This window comes from Lycorma delicatula, chromosome 9 (assembly GCF_047948215.1).
Source record: "Lycorma delicatula isolate Av1 chromosome 9, ASM4794821v1, whole genome shotgun sequence".
Taxonomy (NCBI): domain Eukaryota; kingdom Metazoa; phylum Arthropoda; class Insecta; order Hemiptera; family Fulgoridae; genus Lycorma; species Lycorma delicatula.
Genome location: NC_134463.1, coordinates 30,347,567 through 30,369,401, shown reverse-complemented (window position 1 = coordinate 30,369,401; position 21,835 = coordinate 30,347,567). Strand labels below are relative to the sequence as shown.

At 30.0% G+C, this 21,835-nt stretch overlaps 1 long non-coding RNA gene across 1 annotated transcript in view; it reads right to left on the bottom strand.

The window, feature by feature from the left end:
* The window catches only part of LOC142330302 (uncharacterized), a 34,807-nt gene that overhangs the window by 12,740 nt on the left and 232 nt on the right, over positions 1-21,835 (bottom strand). The gene's annotated exons all lie outside the window — the stretch shown is intronic.

Genomic DNA, 21,835 nt, shown 5'->3' with positions numbered 1-21,835 from the left:
TTTTATTGCTTTAAATATTATCTATCGCCTTTCTTATTTTGATTACATTGTTACTGGATTAATCTCTGATGGCGTTGAATGGTAAATGAATAGCGAGATACGGAAAGGCGATTGCTTCCATTGTTCTCCCCATTGTAAATGTATTGGGTGGATGTACTTTTAAAAACAAATGTAAACATGGTTCTCTATTGCCAATCACCGTTAGATATATTGTATGCGGCCCATCTAATTGTGGTAGAACAAATGTAGTTTTTAATCTTTCAGTTCAAGAAAACGGTGTTCGTTTTCAAAACTTGTACATTTTCTCAAAATCGCTTCATCAACCTCTCTATAGAATGTTGTCAAATTTAACGATGATGAATCCTGAAACGGGCTATTATTAATATACTGAAAACGATCAAGTCCCTCAACCAGAGACGATTGAACCGCATTCAAAAATGATTTTTGTGATGTAATAGTGAGAAACAAAATAACATCGGTGCTTATTTTGCACGGGGACGTCGTAATAAAATTGATTGTTTTTATCTAACACAAACATATACCAAAACAACTCGTACGTGACAATTGCAATTTTTTAATTTTATTCAAACAAGACAATTTAAATTTAAAACACATTTACGATGATCATGTAAACGTCGACATGTCTTTTGATGATTTTAAATCGATGTGCGATCAAGTTTGGAATACAAACCGATATAATTTTCTAGCCATCGACAAAAAAAGTGTAAAAATAAAGGTCGATATGGAAACAATATCGATAAATTCATCATTATTGAACGTAACGTTTAACATAACGTATAACGTAATGTTTAACATTCTAACGTAACGTATAAGTTAATAAAATGATCGTTTTTAAGTTTCTTTTTTGTCTTTATAGAGCAATGAAAAAGGAGAAACAAATGATTGAAATTGATAAACTTAATAAAAATTTTAAACATAAACATGCAGCCTTTATTATGGGTTTGGCCGAAGAAGAAGCTTTATAATATAACGTAACGTACAATGACAACAGATATCAAGCCGATGATGATGATGTAATTTGTGGTCGATTGTGTTTGGAATTTTTATCGGAATAAATTGTACATTTTAATTTTTATTTTTCTCATTTTAGACATGTCGTGTTTATTGTCGATCGATGGAAACGATTCGTCGATTAAAAAAAATTTTTTTTTCCTCCGATAGAACTTTCAAAAGGCCAATATGAATCGGGCTTAAAACGTGTTGACATTAACAATTGTTGACGACACGGGCTTAAGACGTGTTGGCCGTCATCGACGGCCAACACGATTCCAAATGTTGAAGAAAACAAAAATAATAAATTGTGTTTTGCGTTCGACAAGGACGTTAAAAAAGATGAAAATAACAATTATGAATTTACAAAGAAAAATTACATAATACTGACGGGTAGTTATGAAATTGAAGATGTCGGTGAATATATACAAAATGAAATGAAGAAAATTAAAAAATCAATCGCGTTAAAGGCGAATACCAATACGTTACAATGTGAAATTAAAATCACCGTGTGGATAGATTTTTCAGAACAGATTCAATTATTGGCACTCTATTGGGCTATGGGGCGAGAATTTGCAAACCAAATCAAACACATCATTCAGATCGAATAATAAATATCGCTTCTGTAAATGTAATACGTGTAAAATGTAATATTATTTCGGGCGGATATAAAAACGAGAAACAAGATTGCATTTTGTATGATTTCCCACTGAGTGTCGATCTGGTGAAACAATTGAAAAATGTCCATTTTATATTACACTCGTACCGGTAGATGAAAAAGAAATTACCAACTTGATAATAAAATTGACCGATGAAAACGATCAGTTGTTAAATTTACGCGCCGAACGAGTAAGCATGTCGTTGGTATTGAGAGAATGCGAATAAGTTGTTGCAATTTGATTTTTATTTTCTTTTTATTAGAAATGCCATATAAAAGTGATTGTGATGACGATGTTAAATATAAACTAACAGAGGAAAGCATTAAGAAATTAAAATCTCTAGGATTTGAAATTGTCAGTGGAAAATTAAAAAGCACCAATAAGTTGTTGAAATGAAAAATAATTTATTTTTATATAGAGATGAATTATTTAAAGTCGCGTCTACTGACGAATCGTTAACATATAAACACACCCCGTTTGAAAACAACTTTAAAACGGATGATAAAATTATAATAATAATAAATCAACCGGAGGAGTATACCGTTCCGAGCTACAGTTGTCTACGTATTCGTGGGAAACTTGTTGGTGAAAACAATAAAAAATCAACAACACCAGAATTGGTTAATTTTGGCGGGGCCTTTCTATTCGATGAGATTGTTTACAAAATAACGGTCAAGAAGTGGCCAGCACGAAGAACGTAGCCGTGACCTCTATTATGAAAAATGTAATTTTAATGACAAGCAATTCGATTCTATTGTTGGAACAAGCCGGGCGGGTTACTGGTTCAAATAAAATTAATATAGACGACGATGGGGCGTTTTAATAATTATAAAACAACAGGCAAGAATTGTTATTGAAACGAACTAGTGATGATGTAAACGCTATACTGGCCACGGTTTCAGATCATAAATCTAGACTAGAAATAACAGATGTTGCATGGCTTGTACCGTATTTAAAAGGTATCGCGTCAATATCGGTTGGAATTGGCCAAATTGAGAGAAAAAAATGACGAATTGCGCATACCGTTTTGCAGTTAGGAAATTCATCAGAATCCAATAGTGCCACAGACAAAATCTACAGTTTGGAATGTAAAAACATCATCACAATTGGACAAATCTAGATCGTTATTGTAGACTTTCAAACCGATAGATTTTAAAGCTACTAAAAATGCATCGGAATTTGATTCGTGCAACGTTAAAAATTTTAAGTATTTATAAATTCAAACTGTTATCCGTACGAAGATTTAGAGGGAAATTAATATTGAAGTTGAAGAGAATTTTAAACCAAATACAATCGCGTATTGTTTATTAATATATGAAAATGTAGCGGCTTACTCGTCGTTAATCGGCAAAGTAATAAAACAACCTTCATAAGTAGAAATTATTTTATTTGTTATTTTTAATGTAATGAATAATTTACTCATATACGGGATCGATCTTCTTTAATGTATTGAATAACTTACTCGGGTTCTGGATCAATCTTTTAACGTGTTGATTTATTGAAGAAAACAGAGTCGTGTTTTGGTGTGCTTTTTGTAGTAGATAGACGCTTTCGTGGTGAAAATTTAACTGGAAAGTGGCGGTGCTCTCCGTGAAAAAAACCTCAGGTTCTAGATCAGTGACTTGTGCTCAGGACTGGTCGGCCAGATCCAAAGGCTGAGGTTTCTATACTACTACAATTGCTGTGAAAACATGTTTTATATTACAATTAATTGAAGTATATTAGTTCATTTCTAGTCAAGAACATTTGCGGAGATGTATGCATTATCAAAACAGCTTTTTAATACTCGTACGACAGATCAATAACAGAAAGTAAAATTAAAAATTGTAGATACAGTTTTTTGCTCTTTTAGTCCTTTAAACAAATAACCGCTCTCCTAATAATAATAACATGACTTCCTTGTACGCCTATTAAATTACATTTACACAAGAAAAGTACATAAAATTTTATTTCATTAAAAACTGCTGATATTTTTTCACTTAGTTGTTTCTTTTTTATTATTATTATTATTATTATTCATAGTATTTTTTTTTTTTACAGTGAGAGGTTAATTATTAATAAATCAATATATTTAAATAAAAAAGAAAGGTTAAAAAAAGGAGATGAAGTCTGATTCGAATCAATGTGCCTACGCCTAAAATCCAAATATTTCATTAATTAAAATTTTACTTGACTATAACTACGGAATCGATGAAATAAGTACCGCTTATTACATATCGTTGAAATGCTCTCAATGAGGGCTTATAACTGCGGTTAAGAAAAAGTCAAAATCCAAATTTGCCTGGATTTTGGGCTTTTTTGGACACTTTTGGTTTAGTCGATTGCAACCAAAAGGAAAGGTGCACAATTTATGTTTGAACAGTCGTATATACAAAATTTCAACATACTACGGCTAATCGTTTTTGAGTTATACGAGATATGTTCGTGCAGACGTCACGCCGAAACTAGTCAAAATGAATTCAGGGATGGTCAAAATGGATATTTCCGTTGAAATCTGAAAAGCGAAATTTCTCGCGATTACAATACTTCCTTTGCTTTATAAAAGGAAGTAACAACAAACGCTCCAAAAATAATCTTAAAAAAAAAATTTACTTAAAAAAAAAAAATTATTTCTAGACTGATTTTAGAATAAAAGAAATCAGATAAATAACTTTTGTCGTTCTAGGATATTCTAATAAAAATATTTCCGTAGTATCTCAGCGTTTTTCCGTTGGTCTCGTGTTCGATCCCGGTAGGCGTGACATTTTTTCATGCGCTAAGAATTTTCATTTCCATATTCTCTCTTACAAGTTGCAAAAGCTTCTGTGGTGAATTAATCGGACATTTTCTGTTTTCCAACCGCAATGTTTTTTTTAACTTACGTATTACGTTTTAGTAATCGCTCCAACAAGAGAAATTATAAATATAATCTAACCAAACTTAACCAACGCTCGCTAGTCAAGGTTAGCGAGCGTACGTTAAATTTGGTTAGATTATAATTATAACCCACCGGGTTGGTCTAGTGGTTAACGCGTCTTCCCAAATCAGCTGATTTGGAAGTCGAGAGTTACAGCGTTCAAGTCCTAGTAAAGCCAGCTATTTTTACACGGACTTGAATACTAGATCGTGGATACCGGTGTTCTTTGGTGGTTGGGTTTCAATTAACCACACATCTCAGGTATGGTCGAACTGAGAATGTACAAGACTACACTTCATTCACACTCATACATATCATCCTCATTCATCCTCTGAAGTATTATCTAAACGGTAGTTACCGGAGGCTAAACAGGAAAAGAAAAAAGATTATAATTATAAGCCCACCGAGTTGGTCTAGTGGTGAACGCGTCTTCCCAAATCAGCTGATTTGGAAGTCGAGAGTTCCAGCGTTCAATTCCTTGTAAAGTCAGTTATTTTTACACAGTTGAGTACTAGATCGTGGACACCGGTGTTCTTTGGCGGTTGGGTTTCAATTAACCACACATCTTAGGAACGATCGAACTGAGACTGTAAAAGACTACACTTCATTTACACTCATTACACTCATACATATCATCCTCTGAAGTATTATCTGAAAGGTAATTATCGGAGGCTAATCAGGAAAAAGAAAGAAAAGATTATAATTATAAGCGATAATGCTTATAATGTACCTCTCTCGGGTACATTTGGAAGATCAACGTTTGAATAAAATCGACACAGACTAATTACAGGCAGCGACACCAATGTCTAATAATGCTGTACCAAATAACCAGACATGACCGATTACTAATACGTAATACGTAACGCAAAAAAACCGTTGAGGGTAAAACAGAAAAGGCCCCCGATCGGTTCATCATAAGCAAAAAGTAAATGCGGTTTTAAAATATGTAAACTCACTTAAACCTTCGACTCGCTCGGCGATAAAATTCTATTAATGTTTGCACAATATTATATATTTCCGCTAGGACTTTTAGCACCGAGTCTTCCTGAACGCAAAGGAACGCAAGATGTATATCCCGCTATTAATCGCAAAACACGGTCAATAGTCTCTTGTTGCCGAGCCTTTCTTGATATAGGGCGGTTATTTGTTTATTAAAGTCGGTTACATATCGGTTTTGTTTACGGACGGAGTTGTGGATCGCGTTCCCATCCCTACAGGTATTAAATCGTATACGGGCTCAAATTAATTAGTTGTAATCGCACAAAATTCACGATAGACGACGGAAAGCAAAAATAATACTGGACAATGTCGTTTAATCGGTGCTTAATAACCGGCTAGATACGGAATTATACGAACGCGAACAGTGTGGACGTGTTGTACTAGTACAACGAGGCCGACTATATTGATATCGTTTAAATACAAAACGACTTGATACATTAATAACTTCAATATTACTGCTAGATTAATTAATTAATAACTATTCTCTATTCTTGACGGTTAAAGGAAGAGTACCGAAAATTCTTTTGAGCGGTTTTTTTGGTTTTCAGATTTTGAGTAATTTATATAAAATTTATAAATTTAATTAAACATTCCGATTCTGCCCGACAGTAGAAATTCAATAAGTTTATTTTTTATCATTTTTTATGTGGAATGTGATGTAGGCGGTAAATAAATTTATTTTTATCGGTGTAATAATGCGTTATATAAGTGACGTCATTATAAAATGAAAACAGATATGTTTAAAATTCATATTAATTATTTAAATGTATTAATACGTAATAACCCTAAGGTAAATTTATTAAATACTAGAAGACACGACGCTGCTTCGCTATTGCTAGATTTGAGAATATATATAGCTTAAATGAACATAATTAAAAGTTTGATAAAACATTAACAAAATGAACATTAAGGAACTTCACAAAATTTAACCTTTTCCTTTCCCCTTCTTCCCTTTTTTCCCGCGCGTAAATCGGTCCAGTAGTTTTTTAGTCTATAGCGGACATATGAACATTGCCTTACATATATATATATATATATATATATATATAGAAAAAGAAAGTCTGTTTGTATATTTGTTTCGTAAATATCACGACACCGGCGCCACCTAGCGGGTATAGTTTTTGAATAAAGTTTTCTTTTCACGTAACTAATGTATATTTTGAATATGAGCCAGATCGGTCCAAAAATACAATTTTTCTAAATATCTCAACCACAGTTTCACGCTATCGGATGAACGGTTTAGGAAGGCATAAGAAACACACAGACAGACAAACATTCATTTTTATATATATAGATAAAAGCCTTTTCTCGTACGCCGAAATATTGCGTCGAATTATATTAAGAGTTTCGTTGTATATTCTTATTTTTACTTCCTTGTACGAACTAAAGAAAGTATTGTGATCGCGAAAAATTTCGGTTTGCAGATTTCAACGGAAATGTCCATTTTGACTACCCTTAAATCCAGGTTGCCTAGTTTCGACGTGACGTCTGTACGTACGTACGTATGTATATATGTATAAACGTATATCGCATAACTCGAAAACGATTAGCGGTAGTATGTTGAAATTTTGGATGTAGGATTGTTGTAACATCTAGTTGTGCACCTCCCCTTTTCACTGCAATCGACTTAACCAAAAGTATCCAAAAAAACCTAAAATCCAAGGAAATTTTGGATTTTAGACTTTTTCTTAGCCGTAGTAATAAGGTTTTATCGAGAGTTTTTCAACGATATATCATAAGTGGTATTTGTTTACAACGGTTTCAGAGTTATGGCCAAATGAAATCTTAATTAAAGAAATATTTGGATCTGTAAGGGGAAGGCACATCGGTTCGAGTCAGACTTCATCTCCTTTTATTTTTTTTAACTTTTTTTTAAATTAAATATATTGATTTATTTATTAACTCCTGATTAAAAAAAATTACAATAAATAAATTATTCAATAATAACAATAAAAAAAATCTTAAGTTATTAGTGAAATAGAATTTTATGTACTTTTAAAAATGCGTATGTGTAATTTAATAGGCATTATTACATATGTGAATGTGTAATCAAATCTTCCAAAATAAAAAAATTGTTAAAGTTTCGACGAGAGTTTGTCGTCGGTTGAAAACATCAAAAAATCGAAAATCAAAATTCAACAATTTATTTATTTATAGTTCTTCAAAAAGATATCGTTCTAATTAAAAAAGTACAGATATGTATAAAAGACGAGATAATAATTTTTACGCCTTAAATCGAAAATGCAAAAACTTTTGCCGGCCCGATTTCATACTTTAAACAACTTCATAAATCGTAATAATTAATGATCCGTAAGCGAGTGTTCTACTTCCTGACTTGTTTTTCAAAGGTGATAATTCACAATGCAAATCATACGAGCGATCATTCTCTAGTTCTAATCCTAATTAGTCATTTATAAGAAGTTGTACGGTATAAAATAATTTGATGCAATTCGGAAGTATCATGCAAAATAATCTGCATCTTATTTTATATATTTTTTTCGAATTTTTCTTGAAAATGTACTTAACATTTTTATCTCTTAATTTTTAACGATGTTTAAAGTTAATGAAAAAAATTTTGATTATTATTCTTAATTCATGACAGTATCAAATGATTCAATCTTTGAAAATAATTAATCGGCTAAAAAAAAAATATTAACGGTTCGTAATTTTCTTTGTTTCAAAAATTAATTCAATTCCAGAAAAAAATGTTGTATAATTTGAAAATAGCAAAACAAAACGTAAATTTCGTACACAAAATTGAAATATAATTAATAATTAATATTTATTCAGTAAGTTAACATTTTCCAAGCTAATTAATACACAATTAGAGGCGGTACTGGAAGTTATGATACTTTAGAGTGAAGGTGACATTAGAAATGATTTCATCACTTTGAATTTTCAAAATATCAAGGAACAGTTTTATTAAAGGTAAAAATACATACGATTAATATTATGTGACATTTTAACCGTTAGGAATATATGATAAACGTATAAATAGAAACCTACAAATGATAATTAGTTCGCATAATAAGGTGTGTAACATTCACTTTAAATTGTCACATCGACCCGTACTGCCCCTGATATTGATGTTTTTATTGAAATCAGAAATTGATTATTGTTCTTTATAGAATTTTTTCCCCGTAACGGACAAAGTTGAACTTACTGTTGAGATCGCAGTGCATTTACGTAGAACAATAAATGATAATGGTAAGCGTAAAATATTGAAGTTTCGTTCAAATTCGTTCTTAAAAGTACGAAATCGGGCCGGCAAGAGTTTTTGCATTTTCGATTTTTAATGTTTTCAATTTACGGCATAACAATTATTATGTCGCCTTTTATACATAACTGTACGTTTTTAATTAGGACAATATCTTTTTGAAGTGCTATAATTAAATAAATTGTTGAATTTGGATTTTCGATGTTTTCAGTCGACAGCAAACTCTCATCGAAACCTTAACAATTTTATTGTTTTGGGAGTTTTGATATCATCTGTATTTTGTTTTTTGTGCATTTGTTAAATTGAAACTGTTTTTATTTTTATGTTTATAATAATTCTGGTATCTGTCGTGCGTTTGCTAATAACTTTTCGTCGATTGTATTCAGTTACCTAATAAAAAAGCAAATTTGTTCTAAAACTAAAACGTAAACGTTTTTGGAATTTCGTGGCCAACTTTTTTTTGCTATTAATGAATCGTTAGCTTTAATCCAATTTTGATCGTGCTAGTATAATATCCTTCTTCATTGACTGCCCGTGATGAAATATCGCACTTAACTTTATATTTTTCCCCGAATAGTTTGTAAGCATCATTAGACGCTATCTTATTCCTTTAGTTTCAGTTATTTTGCGTAAACATACTCCGTCGTTTTCGAATAATTTTGTTTGAGTGATCAACAGTTTTCCTAAAGAATGAATTTCCATTCTACGTATTAAATCTGTTTCCATATTCAGCATATCTACCTTCGACAAGATTTTTTTTCACTAAAATTATGAATTAAATCTTGGAGACTTAAACTGTTATTTTTCTTTAAACTATTCCTTTTAATATCTGTAAAAAAAAGTAATATGAAAAATAACACGGTCACAGCTGATATATCGATTTGGGTAATAATATTATACTGTATATTAATTGTAATTGTTCTTATTGTATTGTATATTGAAATATTTATAGGAAAAAACACCTGTGCCTGATAATCAAACCCACGGTGTTTTATTTGTGGATGGGGGAGTATGTTACCGTAAACTCCTGACGCACTGCATTCCATAAGCCACGTGTGCTTCATATCACTTAATATTTAGAAATCTACCGATGCAGCTGCATCCAAAGTGTATAGAATAATTATTCAGTTCTGAATAGACTCTCATCGAGTAAAGTTCTGTTGCAGTACTCGTTCGATGCGCTTCATCGTCTGTTTAACTTATCATTAACATATACGCAAAATTATGTGGAAAGTTAATTATTTACAGTTTAAGTATACCGACTGTAATAATGTTAATTATAAAAATAAAGTTCACGTTTAATTTATTAATAATTATTAATCTTTAATTGTAAAGTGTTTTACGATAAATTCGAATTCAATAAGTTATTAATGAAATAAAATTTTATGTACTTTTCAATTTTTAAAAATGCGTATATGTAATTTAATAGTCGAACAAGGAAGTCATGTAGTGCCCGCGTCGGTTTTTTCTTTAATGGTTTACATCACAAGAACAATTTACCCGACTTTGATAAATAAACTATTAAAATAAATATAATCTTCACCTTTAAATTTCAGCATGTAAAATAAAGCAGCTTTTCGTTAGAAAATTATTTATTCAACGACTAAAACTATACCGTAAAAACATTGACGCTATAAAATACTACCGCAATTACGTTTAAAGTTCAAGCTTCGACGATAATGGAGATACCTGGATAAATTTATAATTAAAATCATTCTCTCGGTTTAATTAAAATATTGGTAAAAGAATTGTTCAGATCACGTCAGTGGTTGTCGAGTTAAATGGATCAACTGCACACACGCGCGCGCACACACACACACACATACATACATATGGTTTATTACCCGTTTAATAAAGTTATTGTACATCAAACATAAAAACAGGTTTTTTACCCTAATTTATTTGTTTTCACCACAGATATCTAAAAAAAACTGCAAATACGGTTCTAGGACATATTTTATTCGATTTTTTAGGTTAAAAATCATAACAAATCTGTAATTCTACTCCTTAATTAACGTCCTAAAAATTTCAGTACCACCTCATTTCACCGGGTAGCTGAAATCCAAGCAAAGTTTTTACTAGTCGTAACTCGAAAACGAAGCATTTTAAGTCATGTTTGTATGAACTTTATCCATTATTTTCACGACTTGAATATGTTATGAAAGTTACGGAAGAACTTCGTGATACACCTGTATATATATATATATAGCCAAATGTTTAAATGTTTTCAGCTTCAAATAGCAGTTCATTTTCTTCATAATAATAATCAATTTTAATTACTAATATAGTGTCCCAAAAGTCGCTTGACGGTGAAATAAAATATTTATATTTTATTGTCATATGACGAATGTCGTTTAAAAAATGTCATATTTGTTAGGTTGGTGACACACTACTTATATTGTTTTCATTTTCCCATGCGATTAAGTAGTTCACTGTTCATGTTTACCAGTGTTGATCTGTAAATTAACCACGAACTATAAACTAACTTACGTTTTTCTCCTAAAATGGTGGAAGACCATAGCGATGAAGTCGTTCAGCAATTAGGAGAAAAATTTCCTCAAACTCCAGCCATATCCAGAAAATGAAGAAGCGTTAAACGGAAACAAACATTTGTACAAAAGATTGATACAAATGTAAAAAAACGCTGTAAAAGTGTGTTGAAGTACTAGTACATGGGGCGCATTTTGAGCAATTCTTGTATGGTTTTTAAAAAAATGTATAAAAGATTTTATTATCTGTAAAAAATTGTCGATTTAAAAGCACAAGTATTGTTTTCAGCTTTTAAAATTCTGTAATTCTCGGTCAAGCGACTTTAGGAACACTATATTTTTTCTTAATCAGGGTAAGAAACGGAAATACGTACAATATTTTATTTTTAAAAATCATCCCCTGTTATTAGTTAAGAAAAATTAGTCCGAAATTGAAAAAAATATTTTACAGAAAAAAACAGAGAAAAGATTAAAGAAATGATTGTTTTTTGTTTTAATAATTCAAATGGAGGTAAAGATGTCTTTCAAGGAAAAAGAAGCCTTGAAGAAATGTTATCGCATTTATTAGAAAGAATACGACCTGTTTAAATACATTAGCAAAGAAAGATATAAAGCAACTAACAAACAATACCGTTAAAAAAAGAAGTGAAACCGTAAGAGAACCAATAAAGACATAAATCATTTAACATTGTGTCATCTATATAGACAAAATAACGACAGCTGTCCAGTATATTACTAATAACAAGTCAAGGTTGATGTTTTGTATCTCATGTAACAAGTGTTCATACGTTTTAATATATATATATATATATTTGTGCAGAGAGAGAGAGACAGATGTTAGGGTGTAAGCAGACTGTGATTTAACGATTTATTATAAATAACTAACAAATCTGTTCACTTCTTTTATTCCTCTTGTTTTTTTGTCTATGCGATCTAAGTGTGCGTCCATTATGTTTGAATACATACATACACACACACACACACACGCGCGCGCGCGCATAGTAAAGCAAATAAAATGTTTACACTGCATGGAAAGAAGTATCTCAATAATTTTAATTTTAATTAAATATTTTTTCTTTTATTAAAATAGGAATGCAAGATGTAAGTTAATTTAATTTGAATTAGAATTTTTATTTTTAAATATAACCTTTACTTAAAATAAATTTAATTAACTTTTTTTAAATTATTTTCTATAACATATCAATTACTTAGCTTTGAAATTAGTGCATCCAACGCTGGTTTACGAAGTGGTCACGTACAAGATTTTTTGTTATATAGTTTTTCTATACATTATCACTTCTTGAAATCTTTACATTTAATAGCGTTTGTTTTGACTATTATCCGTTTTAATAAAACGGATATTTTTTCTAGCACAAGTAGCAGTGTAATTATAAAATGAATTTTAGACTATATATCTTAGTTTTGTAATTGCTCATGAACTCTCTTTAATATATATACACATAACTTTTGTACGAACAAATATAACAAAAAAATTCAATAAAAAAAAAACTTTTTTCAAGCATTCTAGGGAATATAGAATGAGAAATGAAACGGTTCCCTGTATTCACAAAACACGTTTTATATATTGATATACCGATTCAAAGAGTTTAATTAATAACGTTCGCCAAATGGTTTGTTTAATTAATAAACATCATTACTTTCAGACTCCGGACGGTGGACGGGGGATTGGGACAGGCCACCACTTGGTCGCTGGACAAACTAATGTATTGTTATTAAAAAATTGTGATTGATTTAAGCCGATAATTAGTAAATTAAAATTTTTAGTTTAACCTTTTATTTATATTATTTGTATATCCTGTCTGTATATAGGGTTTTTTCATTTTCAACGCAAAAAGTAAAATTTCTATAAAATAAAAAATACGTCTAATATCAACCAATCGTGTTCTATTTCGAAGCTTACAATGTTACATTATGTCCAAAAATCAATATCAATCGTATGGCCTCCACGGCTTTGCATGACATAACCAAAGTCTATATCAAAATTTTGCATAATTCGTTCACTAAATCAGATTGAATTCCATAAATAATAAAACGAATATTTGCTTTGAAATCATCAAATGTTAGTGGTTTTTGCTATAGACTTGCTACAAAACAACCCCCACAAAAATAACTCTAAAGTAGTCAAATCAATGCTTCATATATAAAAGTAATCTGACCGAATTTGGTCAAAATCGGTCCAGTAGTTTTGGAGATATAAAGTAATTTAGGGGCCGACCCCAAACACATCCGAAAAATTTACATCCAGCTTTTTGGTTTATTCGGTATCAAAACGTCAAGATCCAGTGAAAACCGCGTATTCCCAAATCGGACCGATTACAATACTTTCTCTTCTATACCTATAGCGCTATCTAAACGGGAAAGTAAAAATGGAGATGTATATGATTTGTTAGATTTCTTTGAAAAAACAATATCATAGATATTCCTGACGGTGTGGTAGCATCTCTGCCTTTCACCTACAGGTTCCGGGTTTTAATTAAGTGCTAAGTTTTTTAACACAGTGTTTGTCAGTCAGATCTTGTGATAACGGCCTTAAAAGCGGTGTAAACGCTTCCTGTTGGCGCGTTAAAATATCAACTTTTTTGAAATATAAATTTTCCTTTGTTATTTATTAATTAGCTTTTATCTCGATTAATTTTGAATTATTACTCTTCCATTTTATATGAGAATAAAGTTAACGCGTCAAATTAAAACAGATAAACACGCAGGGTCAGCCCTAGCGTTTTTGCCGCCGTAGGCAAACCCCAAAAATTCCGCCCCCCAAGCTTAAAAAAAATTAAAAATTAAAAAAAAACAGAATTATAAAAAAAACCATGTTAGCCAGAAAAATGGCATATAACTGAATTAAGACAATAATACTAATACGATTTACGGAAAATTGTTTTATCGAGAAAAAAAATTACTTTTTTAACGAGTTAACAACTAAAACTAGTACCTACTATTTTCAGAGATAATTTAAATATTCTTTTTAAAAATTTAAACAAAACTATTAATAAATAGTAAATAATATTATTTTCTAGATTCAAGTAATCGAAATATATTTTTGTGAGTTGTGTTTATTTTTTTACTAAAAAATTAATTTTGCCGCCGTAGGCAGTCGCCTACCTTGCCTAACGTAAAAAAATAAGAATTTTACCGTTTATCGAAAAACAAACAGAATTTTTCCAAACATAGTTTACATAAATATACGAAGAAAAAAAACAACTTTTTTCAGAACTTTGATACGTTTTCTAACTTAGTGGTATTACAGATACTGCAATTGAAAATAACTCATTGTTTGAAAACCTACTTAGATATACGCTGTCACTAATTTGAGTATAAATTAAATTGTAGTCTCTGTTCTACATTTCACTGTATCACCGACTTGGACGTGCATAAATCAACAAACAAAATCACAAAACAGAATAAACATTTGTAAACATTCACGTGGAAAATGAATTCTTACATAAAGTTACCGACCCGCCGTGCAAATCCTAACTTTAAACTTTAAATATGAAAAAGTTTGTACGATCCACTTCTCAATAAGAAATAACATTGCTAATTGTATAAATATTATTCCCATTAATAGTAATATCTCTGTAGTACATTATGTAAAATGTTTGGACCGTCTAATTAAGTAGCAAATTTTCATGAGACGACTAAACCGATTTCATTACAGCGAGTCAAATCACACTGTGTTTCTTTCAAGCGTTTTAATGAAATGCTAACCTTGCATCATCGTTATCATTTATTACGTTTATGAATACCCTATCTAAAATATAATACTATGTTTTATGATTATTTGAAAAAGTAAAAAAAAAAAATACTAAAATGGGCTATCAGAACTTTGTTTTGTACCGGTAAATGTAATTCGTGTAAATTGTTTAGTAAATTAAAAATTCTGATGTTTCCGTGCATTGAGATTTACAAATGCGTAACATTTGCTAAGAAGTAAACGCTATTTATTATTTTAATTAAAATTTAAAAGCAAAAATCTGGTAACAGATTTCCCCCTTTGCGCGTGTACATGTGCACGTGCGTCTCAATTCTTTGATTACTGATGAACACATGTACACGCGGAGTTCTATCAAGACGGAAATTAGATTTGATTAAATAATAGAAAGCTTCATCACCTCTTTGTGCGCTATCGGTATATCACTTTAGTTTTGAAGGTACAGTTTTATTTAATTTATTGTAAATATATTATTTACGCTATATTTTTAAAAAAAATTCAGATTAAGTTTAAAACGATATGGTTAATGATAAATTAATAAAATATTTTTTTTATAGTAACAAATGTTTTAATAAATAAAAAAGTTGTTCAATAGCCGATGTTAAATATGATAATTAGTAAAAATGTATCGATATACGCTGAAAGAGGACTATTTTGTAAAGAGGAATTTTAGAGGTAATAATTTTTTCGTTTAATTTTTTTTAGTAGCTGGACACAACAAATAAGAGATTTGTCAGTCGGTGACTAATGCGACGATGTTGTGAGGGTGAGAGAGGGGTTACAAACGCAGGTGGCTTCCTTCGATCTGATTGGCTACCGTAGGCCAGTACTACACCACGCGATACAATTTAAATACAACCGTGTAACGGTCAATATTGCTATGCGAGTAACATTGTTAGTAGTCCTATTTCTTATGTAGACATCCGGTATAATTAAATTAAATTAAGATTAGTCTATTATTTTATACTAACTACATTTTATAAAAATTATAACTAATCTCCTTTAATTTTAATAAACATATTAAAAATATTACGATAGTTTATCCGTTTTGTAAAGTAAAATTTTAATATTAAATAATAACATAAATTTTTCCGGTTTTATTTACAATACGACCTCGTAATATCCTACACGTATATTTTAAGGAATATGAGGTTGATGAAATTAATGAGATATTTAAAAATTAAGCCAAATTCTTGCCGAGAATCAAACCCGGGACCAGCATATTTAGAAGCTAACAAATATATCGACTGGTCGGCCAGTTTTTAATACGATAGAATGTTATAAAATGAAATAAAGCATTAAAGGATAAAAAAAGTAATCGGTAAAACTTGTAATTAACTCGATTAAATTTAAGGTTCTAATACATAGAAGTAAGACGGCCAGATAAATACAACATTGCGTTAGACGCTATAAAAAAACCTACATTCCTACATTTATGTAATCCTTTTATGTTTATAAGTACAAAAAATATAATGTTATTTAATACTTCAACAAGCATCGAGACAACTAAATAGTGTGCCGACTGACCTCGTTAGGTGGGATCTTTCGTCCGGAAGGTCCCGGTTTCGAATCTCAGGCGCGGTTGGAATTTTTAATTTAATTTAATATAATGTATATTATAGAATCGTTGAATTATTTATCAAAATATGAGTTTATATTGTAGCGTGTAAAGCATGTGTTTATTGAAGGCTGTTCTAACGCTCTACGATTAGTCTGTCGGCGAGAAACCGGCGACAGAAGGGCGGTGTTGTCTCCATAATAAAGCGGCTACCAACGGTTAATAATCGTCCATATTATGTTTGTTAATTCTTCTTATATATATTAATATCTAATAAGTTTTTTTTATTTTTTTATTTGAATCGACAATATACCGACATCCAGTTCATTTACTTTTATTTTTTAATTTTAATAAAACGTATAAAAAAGCCAATTCTGACCGGAATTCGAACCCGGTAGTACTTAGTACTACATTTTAACTACAGTAAAAAAATTTTTTTTTTTTTACTGTTTACGCTCGTAAATACAAGTAATAACATTATAATTTATCATTCTGCTAACATTTAAATATTTTAAAATGTGAGATTTAATATTTCACTAGCGAATAAAATGAAATACAAAATACTGTAAAAATTTAGTATGAAAACGTATACTTATTTAGAGAACACAATTATAAAAGTAAGAGTCGCTCTTGGAAAGTAACAGTAAAATCACAGTTAGTATCATCACCCCTTGTCTTAAACAGTAGTCTACCTCAGACAGCGCTAGAATTCTCTCGCTCATGCTCTCACTCTCTCTTTGGTGCGTGTGGGTGCCCGCAAATTATGAGGGGTCGAAAGATCATTTAATTCCTTACTAAACATGCACTGCAGCAATAATTTCGTTATCGGACCTTCAGCATATTTATACCGATCGTAGTTCTGTTAAATATTATAAGGAATAAATATAGCCAAATCAAACTTAATTTTAATCTGACATATTTTTTATGAACCGTGTACCGATTAAATTATTTCATAAAATAAAAAAAATTATATTTCTCACTGCGACAGGAGAGCAATCCCATCTAGATATTTCTAAACGTTCAAGTTCATCGACGCATTGAATTTATAAACTTTTATTTAAGAAAATATCTTCCCGTAAATGATGTTTTTAAAAACAACAATAAAAAATGTAAACTATAGATTTTATATTTTAATTTATGTAATTATATATACATATACCTACACAAAATGATACAGAAAGAAAAATAAATAATTTGGGAACCGATTCTAGAGCTTGAAATTAAGAAGAGAAGTTCTAAAAACATAAGTCCGAAAGCAGTTTGTTATAGAGTTACGGCTAGCGAATTCGCTAAGTAGAATTAGGAGGGAGCCGTTTCCCGTTAGATTCTTTATGTAGCTGATGTACTAACCTTTTGAAAACGAAAATGATATGAGGTCGTACAAATAACACCTTCACTTTTTTCACCGCAAGGAAGGCTGTATATACCGAGCATCATTACTATCAAAGAAAGTAATTCTTATTAGTGATACCTATACTGCAGACGGTTTACATTTACCACAACCATAAATAAGAAAGAATGCGACAAATTAATGGGCTCTTTCTTCAGGAAACGATGTATTACACACAGTCTCCAGTCTATGTGGAATGTACAGTAATTAAGCCTATATCAAAATAATTATTTATTTTTTAAAAAGCACTTTTACAAAATTAATAACAAATGTTATCGTAATCTTTTTTTCATAAAACGAACAACAGTTTTGTAGAAAAAATCGAACTAGCGAGTTAAAAAATAAAGATTATACATTTAAAGTAGTAAAATTACGGTGAATTACTTGTAAAATGCGTACGAGTAATTCCAGCAAAAACTTTTCTTTACAGTTTGATAATGATTTTTTTATTTAAAATTGTTTGTGAATTACAAAATTAGTTTTAATGAACGAAAGAAAAAAAAAATCAAGGAAAAAAGAGGTTTATATTGCTGTATTAGTAATACAGTAAGAAAAATGAACCGCTGCTTCTCTAACTTTGAAGTGTTGTGTCGGATTACATGAAAACAGTGTGGTTTGATTAAGATCTTTTTTTAGTAGTATCTTTGTAAATGAAAAAATAAAAATATCTAAAAAAAAATAATTTCTCTAGACTATTGTACAGTTTAATTAAAAAGTTGTAGTGGCATGAATCTGACTTGATTTTAGAATAAAATTTTGTAGGTTAGGAAAGCAATATTATTTTATAAATTGTAAATATTGCTCGGGATTGAAATCAGTAAAACTAGAAATTAATTTATCACCACATCGATGGTACAGGCGTACTTGTCGAAGATTCGAGTTCGATTCTCGGTTTGGATCCAGGAAGTGTGTAACGAATCGGCCCCTGACTGATGACATGCGATTAAAGAGTTTAAATTATCTAAAATAATTGTTTTTAACACATTAATCGTACTTTACTTATCCCACGAGTTCAGTTCGTTTAAGTTGTGCAGTAATTTTTATTTCTTTGTTATGATACAAATATAAAACGATTATTTCTAAATTTATCACATGAAGCCGACTACCGTATTTCAAAGTAGATCCCAGCCCGTCTATAATACAAATACGCGCACGAACACGAACTCGCAGACATATTTAGCACCGATTTAATTCAAAAATTATACTTAGAGATCACAAAGTAACTTATAAAATTTTTCGCGTCTCATTGAATTTTTGTAACGGATTTTGTCACCTCGGTAACGCAAAAGATAAACCGAGTGATATATTGAAAGTCACGAGTTTGATTCTCGATTCGGACACCGGATCACAATTTTTTTTAGCCAGGTTTCACATATTAAAAAAAAAAGAGTAAACTAAAGGTCTCAGGTTCATTTCTCGGTTTAGAATTAGTATTTTTCTCAATAATTACATCTACGTATAATTATTATGAGACAACAAAAAACTAATTAAACAAATAAAATCAGCCGGTGAAAACAAACTAAAATTACATATTTCTAAACTGTTTAATTATTTTGTTAGATCGTTATTAAAAATCACATGTTCTTTTTATTACTATTCTTTTAAGTTTATCAGTAAGTTAATGTAGTTAATATTTCAGCACATATCAACTAATCAACTAATTAGGTTAAAATTTATTTAAACCTAATTAAAAAAAAAAACACTTATATATTGAAATCGCTTATATATTGAATAACTAAGGTTCGATATTATGGGCTTCGACACCAGCTTACATCTATGTTGCTTATACGTGTATTTAAAATATAAAATAAATGAATAAAAATTATAAAGAAGTAAAATCAAAAAACCTGAGGGCGTGAGAAACAAATGAACAGAACGATTTATTTTATTCAGTGTATTGTAACTCGTAAATAAATATTACAGTTAAATGTGCTTTACGCAATACGTGTACGGGTTGGCAGTTATAGTTTAACCTATAACAGCTTGGACGTCTCATAGCAAAATGTTTGAGATATGGAGGTCCGAATAATCAACCTTTTAATAAACATTAATCTCAGATTATATTTAATTTGAATCACAAATTATTTCTGAATTTTGTTACAAGAAAATCTCTCTGATAATTCCAGTACTTAAATCAAGCAATGATTTATGTAAATTTTACGGATAAATAAAATATGTAGGTCCGGTTAATCAGGAGATCGGATGTATAAGATCAGTGATCATTTTACTAACTGTATTATAGAAATTAAAAAATTACCATAAACAAAAAGGTTATTTAAGATTTGTCAAAGTTCTCTTAGATTTGTCATCGCTTTTAAGTCGCAAAATGTTTGAGATATGGAGGTCCGAATAATCAACGTTTTAATAAACATTAATCTCAGATTATATTTAATTTGAATCACAAATTATTTCTGAATTTTGTTACAAGAAAATCTCTCTGATAATTCGAGTACTTAAATCAAGCAATGATTTATGTAAATTTTACGGATAAATAAAATATGTAGGTCCGGTTAATCAGGAGATCGGATGTATAAGATCAGTGATCATTTTACTAACTGTATTATACAAATTAAAAAATTAACATAAACAAAAAAGTTATTAAGTATGATTTTTTAAACTTTTTAACACTACTACATAAACGACTAAATCATTAGTACAACCATATTGTTGAATGAGAATTTAAGACTGACTTTTTTTTTTTTTTTTTTTGTCTTCCTTACTGGTTGGAAGATTTATTATGTAAAAGTATATTGAATAAGTCAAACGCAACGGAGTAAAATAAGAGATGCCGATTTTGGCAGGTAAAGAGTCAACGGGGAGGAAAAAAATCAGTATAAATGGCAACATAGCATTTGTCAATCACAAAATGTTAGAATTGTTTCATATACAAGCTCCCTCCCTATTAAGAATAGTATTCTCTGTATAGTAACCGAAGCGCGCGCGCACAATTTTAATTATATATAAATACTGAAATATACTGTTCTATATAAATATAATTTTTTTTCTCACTCAAAATTTGTTATAGCAAAACCTTTGTAATTACAAAAATTAAATCAGATAAAATTTTTAAATTTTTGAGAGAGAGAGCACTATTTAAAAAATACACTATTCAAAAAATATCACTATTTACAAATATTCACTATTTCCTTCGCTATTTAAAAATATTTTCTTGAGTGACAGAACAATGATAAGTTCGTCAAACTACCTATCCTCTTAAATCTATTCATTTATGAATATTTAACGACACGAATGAGATCGGTGAACAAACGGTAAGCTACTTGGGAATCGAACTCAGTAGCTCCAGTAAATCAGAGTATATTTTTGATAACGATACCGATGCAAATTTTTTCTTGCGTAGCACGTTTCATTCTCGTTACCCGACTTAAAACTTGTTAATATATCTAAAATGAAATATTAAATTCGATACTTAAAAACTCTCTTTTTTCCTCGTGAAATACATTTTGCTTATATGAGACAGTTAATTTGATACACAATATATTTTACTTTCCTTCTTAATTAATGGTCGAATAACCTAATATATATAACAAATATATAACGTGATTCGTTTTATTTATTTTTTCGACACAGTTTCACTGCTATTTAGATACATTATTAAGATAAATAATTATTAATTTATTTCGTAAAAATAAACAAGTGTAAACTGGATTCTAACATTTTTAATTAATAAATATTTTTAAAATGGAATATTGAGTAGATACTAATTTAGTAAATACAATGACAGTAGTTGTGTGTAAATAACGAACAGAATAAAGACGGTTTATCGGGTGTTACATCGCACTCAATAATCTCAAAGGGGAGGTTTAATAAAATATTTTGTGTATGTGTTTATGTGAAATTTTATTTAAGGTGTATTTACATTATACTG